Below are 14995 nucleotides of genomic sequence, written 5' to 3' on the forward strand. Positions count from 1 at the left end.
CATGGAGCTGAACTGCCCTGAAATCCTGGACCACTAACTTTAGAATTATTATGTGAGACACAAATGGATTTCTCTGTTTTGTAAACCTCTGCACTAGGGGATCTTTTGTTACACTCACTTAGCCTTTATCCTAACTAATACAATACTTAATAAATATTTGTGAAATGAATGAATAAAGTGTACGTTTCTGCAAACACTATCAGAATCTCATTTTATTTCTCTGATAAGACTGTACTTTTAGTGCAGGGACTCTACCTTTGTTTACTGTCGCCAAAGTACCCAGATTGGTGCCAGGATCTTGTTGAATTGAATTAATTAGAAGAAACTCAATTCTCATTAGATGAGTCTCCCTAAACCAGTCATTTTGGTAGTCTACTTTGCCAGAAGGGGAAAAAGACTGTCTCCCTAGACTGGTAATAGTTAAAGAGTTTAGGAAGCATTTGAGGGTCTTTGGATGAGAAGGAGTTACTAAGTACAAAGTAGAGATACCAGGACTAAGGTAAAAACCTCATGAATGACTCGAGAAAAGTTATAGAATTACAGCTGGCAGAGCTCAAGCTTTTGCACAACACTGAAAAGTCACAGGGGAGAAAGGGAACCCTCTCTATGGAGAGAAGCATGCTGGCAGTAGAACTGCCTCAGATTTAACAACATTGCCACACACAGACACACAAAGACACACACACACACACACACACACACACACACACACACACAGAAAATCCTGTGCTGCTGAGAACTCGTTAGTTACATCGGATGTGACATATGGGGGGGTAATATAGTCTGGAGCCTAGATTTCTTTAATTAACCAATAGCAATCAGGAGTGAGGGCAATTCCAGGGGAATGGTAATTGTCTGGAAGTTCTGGATGCCTGCAGGCTGAGCCGCAGGCCAGAAACCCAGCCAGCTCTGTCCCCGGGAAGCATGCTGAGCCAAGGTCACAACTGCCATTTTAAGTAGGGTCTTTTTTCAAAATCATTTAGATCACAGATAATTGTTGTGGGTGAGGATTTCCTCTGTGATATATACAGCCTTGAGAGAGTGTCTATGCTGTTTTGGGGCATCCCAAAGTACCACAGTAGTAAACATACAACCTGCTGGTGCTCTAGGGACCAAATTTTGCAGTCACTGGGTGATCAGTGACTGGGAGAGGTCAAGCTGATTCAGAATTCTTTCATTTAACAAGCAGTTATTGTATAACTAGTACCGTAAGTCCTCACTTAATGTTGGCAATAGGATCTTGGAAATTAACTTTAAGTGAAAGGACATACAGCAGGTCCTTGAATAAGCTCAATGTTATTTTTTAATAACGTTGACGAGAAAAAAAATTGGTTTCATTATACATCGTTTCACTTATATATGTCAGATTGGAGGCCAGGGCTAGATATTTAGGAAGCATTTTTAAACATTAGAAAAAAAAATGCAAAAAAATGCCCAGTGCAATGGCTCATGCCTGTAATTCTAGTGCTTTGGGAGGTCAAGGAGGGCAAATGGCTTGCACCCAAGAGTTTGAGACAGCCTGGGCAACATGGTAAAACCCTGTTTCTACCAAAAAAAAAAAAAAAAAAAAGTAAGTCATTCAAGTATGGTGAGGTGCACCTATAGTCTCAGCTGAGAGGCTGAGGTAAGACCACCTAAGCCCAGGAAGTCAAGGCTGCCGTGAGCCGAGATTGTACCACTGCACCCCAACCTGGCCAATGGGGTGAGAACCTGTCTCAAAACAAACAAAAAAAAAGAAATGCAAAATTTTAATATGGGGATAGCATCCACTGTGATTGTAAACTCCTTTGGGTACCTTATGCTCTGCAGGAACTAGGGGCTCAGTAAATGTCAGATTGAACTTAAGTTTTTAGGATAATGCCAACTAGACCACCAATGGGTTGCTTTAAAAAGTATTTTGATTGCAAGGAGTGGTGGCTCATACCTGTAATCCCAGCACTTAGGAAGGTTGAGGCGGGCTGATCACTTGAGGTCAGGAGTTTGAGATTAGCCTGGTCAACATGGTGAAACCCGTCTCTATTAAAAATACAAAAATTAGCTAGGCATGGTGTCATGAGCCTGTAATCCCAGCTACTCAGGAAGCTGAGGCAGGAGAATCACTGGAACCCAGGAGGCAGAGGTTGCAGTGAGCCGAGATTATATCATTGCACTCCAGCTTGGATGACAGAGTAAGACTCTGTCTCAAAAAAAAAAATTTAATATTTTTTCCCTTCTTAGATTTAGTAACCACAAGTATTTGTGTACAGTAATACTTACCATCAATGTATTGAACAAAAGCAATTTGGTTAAAGTGGAAAATCATAAAAATAGTCACTCCTATCAATTTAATGTTTAATTTTCACTCAACACATGAATGTGCATTATTTCTCTGTACATCTTTTGATATGAAACCGATTTTTTAAAACGGCAATGTTTAATTGCAGTTCTTAGGAAAAATATTCTCATAACTCTATCACCTATGATATCTAGCTTGGCATATTTTTTTTTTGTACTTTAGGTTCTGGGGTACATGTGCAGATTTTGCAGGATTTTTATATTAGCTTTAATAAACTGATAAGAATGTCACATGAATTTTGGGGCCATAATCTGGTGCTTCTAAAGTGATAGAAGTTTTCTACCCTCTCTTTAAAGTTGTTGACATGGTTTCCTTACATATTGCTTACATTCTCCATTTGCCTGGTGAGCTACTTTGCCCTGATAATGCAGAAGTAAACAAACAGCCAGAGGGCCCCTCTCTGGATCATCACAAAGTCCAAATAGGAACATTCTGGATTAATGGTTTCTTTTTTTTTTGTAATTTGCTGTTCTAAGTGGAGTTGAAAGATAAACAGCTCTCATTTGTCTGGGCCACGGGACAGTGAGCACAGAACATTCCAAGGCTCAGTCAGGATACTTAACATCATTAAGGAGTTAAGCCCTCAGAGAGGAAAAATATAATGTGGTTCTGGGTCCCTGAACTTCTAAAGAGAGCCTCAAACATTAACTTGAACTTGGAAGGAGGTTGAACCTTTGTTCCTGTTCCAGGTTGTGCCCTCTGGAAGCACAGATGAAGTTTGTGATGCAAGATGGTTGTTAGAGGTCCACACCTGTGAAAGGGAGGGACCGGAAACAGGAGTGAGCAGAGGTCAGCAAGGAATGGGATTCAAGCTGCCCTGCATGTCTGGTTAAGATTTAACCAACCCAGTGAAGTGCTGTGGACAAAGATCGCCTCTAGAAAGTCTCATGCTGGGAGGAAATAACTAGATTTTTATACTCCCCGACTGCTTAGTGGGGGAACACGGACAACACCAGAGAAAAGCATGACCCAGGGCCAGACAGTTCCCAGCAGCTGAGATGCTCCCCAGAAGGAACTGACCTCTGGAGGCTGCCTGCTGACCACGCTCCTCGCCACTGGGCAGTGAGGCCTTCCTTGAAGTGGAAGCTGAGAAGTGCATCTGTCTATCACAGGCCCAGGAGCCTAAGTGCTTCTAAGTGCTGCCCAGGGCTTGCTGACCACTCCAAGCCTCCTAGCTGGCCACACTCAGGCATCCACTGAGCTCCAGGCAGAACTACATAGAAACTGTTCTTCTTTCCTATGTGGCCCCTTCTTCCTCCCATCCTTTATCAGACCCTGTTTCTTTCTCCATCTCTCCTTTAGGAAATAATATCAATTTTTAAAAATATTATAAAGCACCAATTCACTGCTCCAGGCATTGAGGCCAAGCAGGGATAAACATGAATTAGTCTCCACTCTCAAAGAGCTTATAGTCTAGAGGAGAAAATGATATTGAACCCACAAAAATTAATTGCTTAATTGGAGGTTAAATAAATCTATGAAAGAGCCTCAAGCAATGCTTCAAGTGCACTGTCTACTAACCTGTTAAGGAGACTAATAATGGGTATGACTTATGGGGTGTTTGTTATATGCCAAGTACTGTTCTAAGAAAACTGTCAGTGCTAACATCTATTTCTCACAGCAAGCTCAAGAGGTTGGTTTTATTCCCATCCTCATGTTGAGGCTTAGCGAGAGTAAGTAACTGGCTCACTATTGCTCAGATAATTAAGTGGTAAAGAAGGCTTTGAACCGACATAGTCTAGCTTCAGAATCCATTGTCTTAACCTGTATGCTGCACTGTCTCTCCCAATTATTTGATACACAAAACAACTTATTGCGAACCTATGGGATAGACAGCAAAAGGAGAGGTTGGTGGGCACACAGAAGTGCTGGGGAAGACCCCAGGGAGGAGAGGTGCTTCGAAAAACAAACAGGTGGGCAGGAGAAGTAAAGTGACACTCCAGGCAAGAGAACATCATGAACAAGGCTTGGAAGAAATATAGGTAAGATTTGTGTCTTAGTTTAGAGGTAGGAATTTGAGTGCAAGTAATTAATTTGAGAGATAATTATAGAAATTATCTCCCAATAATTCTTTTTTTTTTTTTTTTTTGGAGTCTCACTCTGTCCCCAGGCTTGAGTGCAGTGGCATGATCTCAGCTCACTGCAACTTCTGCCTCCCAGGTTAAAGCGCTTCTCCTGTCTCAGCCTCCTGAGTAGCTGGGAGTACAGGTGTGAGCCACTATGCCCAGCCAATTTTTAAATTTTTAGTAGAGATGGGATTTCACCATGTTGGCCAGGACGGTCTCAATCTCCTGACCTCATGATCTACCTGCCTCAGCTTCTCAAAGTGCTGGGATTACAGGCGTCAGTCACCGTGCCTGGCCCAATAGTAGAAGAGTCAGGGGAAAAGACAGGGTAGGAAGCCAATCAAGGGTGTGTTATCAAGCTAGTTACCACTGTGGGCAACTGGAGAGCAATTCTGAGAAATAGTATAGAGAACACACCTCAGTTATCCAAACCAAGGATCAAGAGGGTTGGGAAAGCTATCCACCAGATCCCATCAGACATTGGTTAAGGGCTTCTCCCAGGAAATGAGGAGGGCATGGGGACCTTGATTCCCCGGCACCTCCCTCTTACACAGGCAGAGCAGGCTCCAGTGACCAAAAGTCCTAAGGCAGAGATGCAGGTACTGACAGTTGGAAGTCCAACACACATACACAAAAATACTAAGTACTGTAGGAGCATGGTTGGGATACTAACACCTTATGATAGGACACTTTCTGGAAATAGTGCAGAAAGTAGCTCTGCTAGAGAGGGGAGAACGGACTTTGTAATAGGCTGAATGATTGCCTCCAAAGATATTCACATTCTAATCCCCAGGACCTGTGAATACATTACGTTACAGGGCAAAAGAGACTTCACAGATGTCATTAATTTAAGGACCTTGAGTTGGAGAGATCATTCTGGATTATCTGGGTAGGCTGGATATAATCACAAGGGTGCTTATAAGAGGAGACAAAAGATCAGAGTGTAGCAGGAGATGTGATGACAGAAGCAAGACGTTGGAGTGATGTGAGGAAGTTGGAAGAGGCAAGGATATGGGTTCACCCCTCAGAGCCTCCAGAAGTAACCAACCTTCCTGGCACCTTGACTTTAGCCTCGTGAGACTGATTTTAGACATCTGGCCTCCAGAACTGTAAGAGAGCAAATATGTGTTAAGTCACCAAGTTTGTGGTAAGTCATTACAGCAGCAACAAGAAATGAATACGAGCCTCTTCCATCAAGTTACTGCATGCCCTGTGGTATGAAGTTTATCTCTGCCATTGGCATCTTGTATTTGTGCAACACTTAAATTTAGAAAAAAAATTCCTGTGGCACATCAACAATGCTTTGGGGCAGGCAAAGCTGGTTTTGCCTCTGTTTTTCCCAGGGAAACAAGGCTCAGAGAAGCCAAAGAGTTTTTCCTGGGTTATTTAGAACCTTGGCAGAGTAAATAACCTCTTTAGCTAGAGCCCTTCTGCCCTGCTTTTGGCAGTACACAGCCTGCATGCTGTGAACCCTGTAACTCAGAAGCAAGTCTTTAGCCTCCTGATGCCACCACTCCAGCTGCAGCTCTGCCTGGGACTGGGAAGACCCTCAGGGCACTGAGGCCCCATGCTTTGGAATCATGGACCTGGGGTAAGCAGCCATGCTAGAACCCCTCTCAGAGGCAGTTTTCGACTGAACAGTTCTCTGAGCCCACCCGACCTTGACTTCCATTTGCTGACCTTCTTAATCCATCAGACTACAAAAAGAACCTTTCCGTGAGTGCACAAAAATCACAGGAAAGGCTTCCCAAATTTTGATCTCCATCTCACTCAGAGTAGTGACAGAACAGGTAGAGCTATTTCTGACTCTGCTACTAGTCGGCTGAGTGAAGTTGGGAAAGTCTCATTACCTCTCTGAGGCTCCATTTCCTGGTAAGACAACCATTTCTGCTTGACCTTGCAGAAAAACAAACAAACAAACAAACAAACAAACAAACAAACAAAAAAAAAACCAGAGTCATTTCTGTAGGGTCAAATAAGCAAAAGCTCATCACAAAGTAATTTACCTGCCAATTGTTAGAGTGCTTTAATTCCTACTATTAGATATTCAGGTCTTTGTAGAGATGATCTTCTATTTTCAAGGGTTCCCTACCAAAATGAAATTACCCTGAGTGGTAGGTACACCTCAAGTTGTGATAAGCTGTCACTTTAACCTAGGATTATTGTATTCATTCTGGCCTCGCCCCCTGCCTGAATTTAGAACATAAAAACAAAAGGATCTCAATCTCTTTGGTAGGTAGATGGGTAAGGTTCCTTATAAAGAGAGGCAAGAAGATACCAAGGAAAGTCTTCATACTGCCTTGCAATTTTGTCCTAAGCTAGTCTTCAGACCAAGCTCTAAACTCAGACTAGTTGGCTCAGTGACTTATATCTCTTGGCCAATGATCTATTCTTAGCGAGTGTTCCCTCCTAATGTAGCCTTATTGGAAACTCATCTGTAAATCCAAATGCCATTTTACATGAGTGTCTATGCATTTGAGGTGAAGGAAATTTTGTGTAATAAAATCTCTCAGTAAATCTGAGGCCCCCTTCCCCTGCGTTTATGTACTGGAAAAGTCAAACTATAGAAGTAAGTGAAGTTTGGTTGGTATCATAGCTGGTGTCCTCAAGAACACAGAGGCTGAGGCCAACTCGCTGAAGCTCTATGAGGTAGGTGACAGAACAGTAGGAGTGAAGGGAAAGAAGTGAGGCAGGGAAAAAAGGAAAATGAACACAAGGTGGTACATTTCACAAAATACCCAGCTGACCGCTCAGTCATCATGGACTTCTTCAAAGAAGCTATGAAACCACTGCATGTGAAACCAGCCAATGAGGGTGAAGGGCCCTGATACTAGTCCCTTCCTACCACTTGTCTCTTTCTTGTCACAGCTCACTCCAGAGTGTTGTTAATTCCCTCATATGTCCTAGCTGTGTTCCTCACCTCTTCAGGAGCTTTTACAGAAGCCAAGTCTTCAGAATTTGAAACTGGTGCTGGAGACCCTGCAGTGGGTAAGAAGAAGTCAGGCTGAAGCCCATTGAGAGTAGCGAAGTGGCACTTCCCAACTGTGGAAAGGGAAGCAGTGGCTGAAGCCACTCTGACTAGGCAGCACAAGTGGCCAAGGAAGAGGGGTTGGGGTAGATGGTGCTCTGCAGAACTGGGATGATACTTAAACCTGGTCTGGAATGATTATTGAGCACCAATTTAGAAAATCAGAAAAGAATAGTCATTAAGGATTCTCCTATCTAATCCCCATGCAGGGTCAATGCCTAAATCACCACCTTTCTTCCTCTTTTGATCCCCTAAACTATTTGATGATGCTGGAAAGTTCTAGAGTTTAGGATCTAAATTACTTGTGCAGATGATCTGTCATGTGTGGATGTGACTTAGCAATCCTCCACTGAACCACATTATCACAAATTTGAATTTGAGGAAAATAGTCCCTTCGCCCCAGGGCAATGCATCCTTTAAGTTATCAAAGCATCATTTGCAGATGGCCTTCATCCTCCCCTGGAAAGTTAGCAGAATGATGCAAGCAAAGCTTGAATTAGCACTTGTGTGTTTCTGTTTGTGCTCTTGTACCAAATATATTGTCATGAGTACATGCCTGAACCAAGAAGCTAGAGGAAGAAAGATGTAAGGAGCATAGCCAAGTCACCCAGTGATAACAAGCAAAGCCATTCTAGATCGTCTGATAACCTCCCAAGCACCTCCTCAAACATATGATTGAGCCTAGCCAAAGTGAGCAGAACCATCTGGTTGCCCCACAGCTGACTGCAGTCACATGAGCAAACCCAGCTGAGACTTGCTGAGTCCAGCCCAGAGTGGCTGAAACTCGCAGACCTGGAAGTGAAATAAATGTTTAGATTTTAAGGAGGTTTTTGTTACAGAGCATTATTGTGGCAATAGTTGAATGATATAACTCCATTCGTCCCAAGCTAAAGTCTCTCTCTCTGTGAATTCCCATTGGCTGTCTCTGTATCAGAGTTTCTCATTTTCCCAATTCTTTCATATTTACAAGTGTCACCTCCCAGACCTAACTGGTGGACGTGATTGTTTAAGTTTACATTTCTGTTTCCTTACAGATTATTTAACAGCCACACTGAGCATCTAGTAGACCTTCAATGTTGATGTGATTTCTAAGCTCACATGGATTTCCAATGCTTACCACTATTTACTTTTCATAGTTTTTATAATGTGAGAACTAGAAAAGAACTTAGCATCAGATCAACTCCCACCTTTTACACATAAGAAAGCTGAGGCTTGGAGAAATTAAATTACTTTTCCGCGGCCACATAGCTGGCTGGAAGCACAGCTAAACATACTGGCCTGGTTTCCTGCTTGGGATTCTAGTGCTCCATTCCTGCAGTAGTAAAGCTCTTATCAATCAGTTTCCTAATTGACTGACACAGGCTGCCTGGTACCAGTGTGATGAGAAAGACTCTGAGGCTCAGTCTGGACATAGCAGGAGAGAGTTCCATGATCAATTAGCCAAATCTTCCAGAAGTAAGGAAGTAGACATCACTCTCTCTGCCAAATCTGACTGTTTATTGGTTAACCTGTTGGCTTATATAATGATAAAGATACCATTTTGTTTATTTCACTTTCATCTGGCTCCTGTTTTGAAGTACACTTTGGAAACCTTCAAAGGCTCTGGTTCACTTCTTTCTGTGTGTGTCCAAGATAAGCAATCTCTTCCCCTTGCTGCAAGGCAGCATTTTAGAAACACTTCTTCTAGTATTACCTTTCGAGGTGGTGAACACACATAAATGAAGCCCCAAACCAAAGGAAAGCTTAAGATCTGAAAAATCAATGTCACAATCTGGCATCGTACGCAGCAGCAGTGGGGACATCATACACTGGAGAGACAGGCTGTTGACTTTTCTGCCTTCCCTGAAAAGTTGGGTACTCCTTGCCTCAGTCAGTGTCATTCATCCCCAGGTTAAGAGGCAGGAACTGAATGCAACACAATCAGGCTTGAACTGCATCAGACCTGCTGAGGAGCCATGGGCCTCTGGTGGGGAAATCTCATGAACATAGGATGAAATGGGGCCTATATTTTCATGTCCTTCTTTCTAGGAAAATTGAAGAATCCTTTCCTAGTGTCCTTTCTTTGCATAGGTCTTAACTTAATGTCACTTCCTCAGGAAAACCCTCCTTGATGGCCAAAATAGGGTCAGGAGCCTTATTGTTTGTCTTTTTTCCTTTGTGGCAGGGATATTTCATTGACTCTTAGATCCATCAATATAAGACTTCCCAATATTCTATGCACCAATCAGGGAAAAAATGCCACCATTTAAACTATAACAACTCAATGCTTTCATATCACTTAGAATTTTTATTGTATAGTTATTAAAAGAGTACTTTAAAATGTATTGATATAGATTTGTATGATATATCACTCTTGTGCGAAGGAAAATATACTTGAAATTAACTGGTCGAGGTAATGAGCCTTAACTTTCTTCACATGTAGAATTCAAATATTTGGAACCACTTTGTGAGTTGGCATTGTTGAGGCTCGTGTACTGCTGCTCAGCCTTGGTATTTTCACCATTGCCACCACATCATTCATCACCTCTCTTTCCACCCCTAGCCACCAGGATATACAAAACGAGTAACATCCTAGTAAGGAGACAGTCCACACACAAAAATGAGTACACTGCAAGAACATATCTATGAAAACCATAGTAGAAATATGCACTGCTCTGGATAAAAAAGCAAGGAAAATTTTAATTTGATTGAAGATATTTGGAAAGTCTCAAGAGCAGGACCTGGCATTTGAAGTGGGGAGAGAACCTTCAAAGCTTGAGATGGGGGAGTGGCATTTCATGGGGTATGGAAGGAATAAACCAAACGTGGTGCTCTGTAAGTAATATATTCTCACAATAGTGTCTTGTTCATTTCAGTTAGAAAATAAAATAAGCAATCTGAGTTTCATTCCATGGGGAAGGGAAAGTCACTGAAAGTTCTCCAGCAAGGGAATGTCTTGCTGAGCACCACACTTTAGAAGAGTTACTTGTTGGGAGTGTATAGGGCAGTATGATGTGACCCAAAAAAGGCAGCAAGGAAGCAGGAGGGGCATTACGGGGCTGGGTGCAGTGGTTCATTCCTGTAATCTTAATACTTTGTGAAGTCAAGGTGGGAGTCGAGCCGAGCTTGAGCCCAGGAGTTCAAGACCAGCCTGGGCACCACAGGGAGACCCTGCCTCTACAAAGAATACAAAAATGTTATCCAGGTGTGGGGTACATGCTTGTGGTCCCAGCTTCCAAAGAGGCTGGGACAGAAAGATTGCCTGAGGAGATCGAGGCTGCAATGAGTCATGATCATACCACTGCACTCCAGCCTGGGTGACAAAGCAAGACCCTGTCTCAAAAAAAAAAAAAAAAAGAGAAAGAGAGAGAGAGAAGTATTAAGGCCTTAATCTAGGGCAGGACTAGTAGGAATATAAACAAAAACCAATCAATTTAAGCCACAGTGTGCAGGGAAAGCCAAATGATTAATAACAGGGTGTCACAAGCAAGCAAAAGGACAAGAAAAGGGAGCCCATTGAACAAGTCCCATAGACGTTTAAATACAAATGACCAGGGCCATGTAGGGGAAAACAGCAGGCACTGGCAATGTGGATCTAGGCTTTGGAGAAGGGATCAAATTTGGCAATGAATGAAATGTCCCAGGAAGAGGGCTACAGTCACAAAGAAGGTGGCTCCAGATATGAGAAAAGTGGGTGTCGGGGACCATCCAGGACGGGTAGGCACATCTGCCGGGGGTCTCTCAGCCTGCAAGAGGGTCCCAATACCTGGAAGAGAGAGTGCACTTGAGGAGGGATCTGGAGGGTTGATAGGCCATGCCTAAACAGCAAATTTTATTTTTCAAAGGCAAGGAATAAATACACTTTCTTCTGCTCTGGTTTACGTCATAGCAAGAGGAAATGCAAATGTATACCTTACATGGCCTATACAACAGAGAAATCAGATACACAATGGTTGCAAGAGGAAATGCAAATGTATACCTTACATGGCCTATACAATTGAAAAGTCAGATACACAATCAGTGGTTGTAAAAAGTAACAGAATTTCCTGTGATCACAAAACTTGTTTACATCCAGACATTATTCCTCCTGGCTGCAGGTATCTCTGGTTTGATCTTGTTTTAGAACTGATATGTGAAAAGGTTTTCTGGTTTTGCTCATCAGAATATCTTTTAACCGGATTCTCCTTTGTCTACTCCTGACTCAACTTATCTCAACTTCCCCATTCAGGAGTCTCTGAGTCAGAAATCAAAGCCATCCCTTATGGCGGCATTTGCTTTGCAAATATCCCGACAGTTAAACCATTATCTAGGGTACGAGGCAGTCAGGTGAGTAAAGAAAAGGTTAAAGCTTATCCTTAAAGAGTCATAAAAAAGTTAAAAGCAGGAACCGGTTGCTGGCAGGGGGTCACTTGGTCTAGCAGCACCGCATAGTTTTAGGCCCAAACGATATTGTGGTTGATATTAGAAACTGATCATCCATCTTTCAGTTCCTTTTTCCGGATAGCTGGACTGCCTCCAGTAGGAAACTGTGTTTGGGATCAAACTTACCGTATAGTGAGACTCACGCCTTTTGGAGGTCTCACATGGGAATGTTCCCCACAAGTGGGGACCCCATGCATGGGGCTTGGGTTCTTCCATCAGCCAGTAACATCACGTGCCATCAAAATCCCTCATGGAAGCATAACACACTGGAGAGCAGCCATCATCCCTCGGTGTCCAAATAGGTCACTCTTTCTTCCGTGAGCCTCTAGAAAAGGTAGTTGGCTTGCACTGTGTGGGCATGTTATACTGAAAAAAAAAATTCAGTACAGTAATATGTTGTGCTTAATATTAAAGTCATATGCAGTGGAAGGAGACAGTCACAGCAGGAGAGATAGAAACTGAGGAGCCTAGAGCAACCAGTGAACCTCTCCCATCCCAGGCAATCAGTGTGGAATCACCCACCCCACATAAATTGTTCTCCCGCTCTCTCACACTCGCTTGCATATAGCCATGGTTTAATTTGCTTGAGTGAAACATGTATGTCCTATCACTCCACCATATTTATACAAGTCCCATTTATCATGTGAGGGAGGTTGTAGAAGGCACAATATAATGCAGTCCCTGCCTCTGAGAAACTCTCAGTTTAAGTGAGATCAATCTAAGAACCATGACTTGGATCAATCCCGAGATTAGTAGTGAATGCGAAGTTGCATTTTTCTCAACACATATAAAGGTTTTGAATAATTTTGTAAAGTATGAAAGACCATGGTTCTTTGGAGGCAGCATGTTAGGCGGAGGTGAATACTATCTATCTGGTTTTTTAAAGAACAAGAAAATTTCTACCAACAGAGGGAGTAGAGAGGGTGCTTCAGGTAAAGAGGACAACATGGACAAAGGCAAAGAGATTAAAAATGATCCTAGCATATTACAGCACAATTAATACATCAATTAGGATTGCATTCAGTTGCAATATCCAAGTAGCAATAGCTTAAATAAATAGAGGTTAAATTCCTTTAGCAAGAAATCTAAAAGTTGGCAGTTGCTGGTGCTGATTCGGTCACTCAAAAATGCCAGAGATGGCATTTCTGACACTTCTGTAGCCTTTTTGTCATGCTGATCCCAAAAGGGCTGCTTAGCTCCAGCCATGACATCTGTATTGCAGTCAAGATAGAAGACAGAGAAGGTGATGTCAGTTCTTTTAGTTTGAGTAGCTTCAAAAGCAGAGCCCAACACAAAAAACTTTGAGTGCACATAGTTTATTTGGTAACTGATCTCTGGGTGCACAAGAGGAAGCAAGGAGAGTGAGAGAGGAAAGAGGAAAATGACAATATATGAGCATGTTAAAGAGGTTGCTGTCTGGGGCCCCAGAGGCTCGATTGCACCCAGACCTCCTGATAACTGTACACAATACCTCCCAGGAATGTTCCCCTAAAGGACAGGTAGCTGGAGCATCTATCCACTAGGCAGTGTTCCCCATTGATTGAGGGTGGATTCCAAGGGCATGAATCCCACACTTCCAGTTTTGTTTTTGTGCAGGCCCAGTGGGCTTCTGTAGTGTCAGAGAAGGCCCTGGAGCAGAGAGTAGGAAGATGCACAGCACATACTTGAGGTTGGATGCAGTCTTGTATGAGGTGAGACGGAAATGTCCACCACAGCTGTGGCTGAAGTCAGAGGTGATCAGACTGTAGGCATAAGACACAGGGCACACCACAGCCATCTGCCACATCAGCAGACCTCCCAGTGTCTTATTGCTGGCAGAAGTTGAGTCTGAGAAATGAACATTTTAGCTCTTCCAGCCTCTAGAATAGAAGCAGAGTGGGGAGAAAAGGATTGGAACAGGCTGTTAACAGAACAAAAAAAGTAAGATTTCAGATTCACTAAGGACATGTTAGATTAGATCATCTACTGTGAATGCATCATTTTATAAATGAGAAAGGAACTGAGTCCTGGGTAGGGTGAGTAACTTGCCTGCCCCAGTCTTGTAGTTGAAGCAGAGCTGGGTTTGAAGCAAGCCTTCCAGGTTTGGGGATCTTTCCACCTCTCCATAATAACCCTCTTAGGCTGCAAAAGAATGTCTTGCCTGAAAAGCTAGTTTAAAAAAGAAAAGAAAAAAAGCTCCTGCATAACTAAGGTGGGCTCTGTTGTCACAAGACCTGGAACAATAAGCCTAGGCATTCGGACTTGGTCTGAGGGACAATGGGGAGCCATTGTCGAATCTTAAACAGAATCATGGCAATTTGAGTTGTTTGTAGGTAGATATTAGATAAATCTAAGGGGTTATTTCTCTGTTGATTATGGCTGCTGATTCAGCCAAGGGGAAATGGAGCTCTGGACAGGCTTGTACCTCCAGCGGTGACTGCAGGTGCTGTCAAAGGGAGGTGCAGGCTGCTGTCTGACATTCTCAAAAGGCCCCTGCTCTCCTGAGAATGGCTTGATGCTTATTGCTAATAACAAGGCTGGCAGCCGGCTGCAGCTTTCACTCAAAATTCTCCAGCTTTCAGTAATCAAAGTCAGGCCTGGGTTGTTCCTTGGCCCTAGACTGCAAAAGGTATTTCCTTTATTTTTGAACATGGAGAGAATAAAAAGAAGTACAAGTTGTTTTATAAGACAAGTGGGGAAGCAATTTGAAATAGGCATTTAGGCATCTCTTAGGGATTAACATCAGGACCCATTTAAGGGCTTGGAGTGTTAATAAGGATGAGATGTATTTATTTTTCCCTGGATTCTTTTTTAGGAATCCCTGGGCAGTGTTCTGGAATTGATCTATACTGGCTCAAATTTCACACATCCCCCCATTTTCCATGCGGACTCTCCTGCCCCTCCTTATGACTGAGTTGTGCCTCCTATTAACTTGGAGAAAATGTCCCAACCAGGGTGCACAATTGGGCATAATTGGTACCCAGAAATACTGTTCATTGGGTTGAGGCAGCTTAGCAAACAAAATGGCCTTCTTTTACCTAGGGAATCTGGTTTGAAAATTGGACATTAAGTTATACTTCTAATTGAAATGAATTTGATGGTTTCAGAACAGTCCCCAGTGATCCCAGCCCACATCATAAAAACCACCATAGGCAAATTGGCACCATTCAGCCTTGGCTCACACAG

Source organism: Saimiri boliviensis, chromosome X (genome assembly GCF_048565385.1).
Source record: "Saimiri boliviensis isolate mSaiBol1 chromosome X, mSaiBol1.pri, whole genome shotgun sequence".
In the NCBI taxonomy this organism is placed as follows: Eukaryota; Metazoa; Chordata; class Mammalia; order Primates; family Cebidae; genus Saimiri; species Saimiri boliviensis.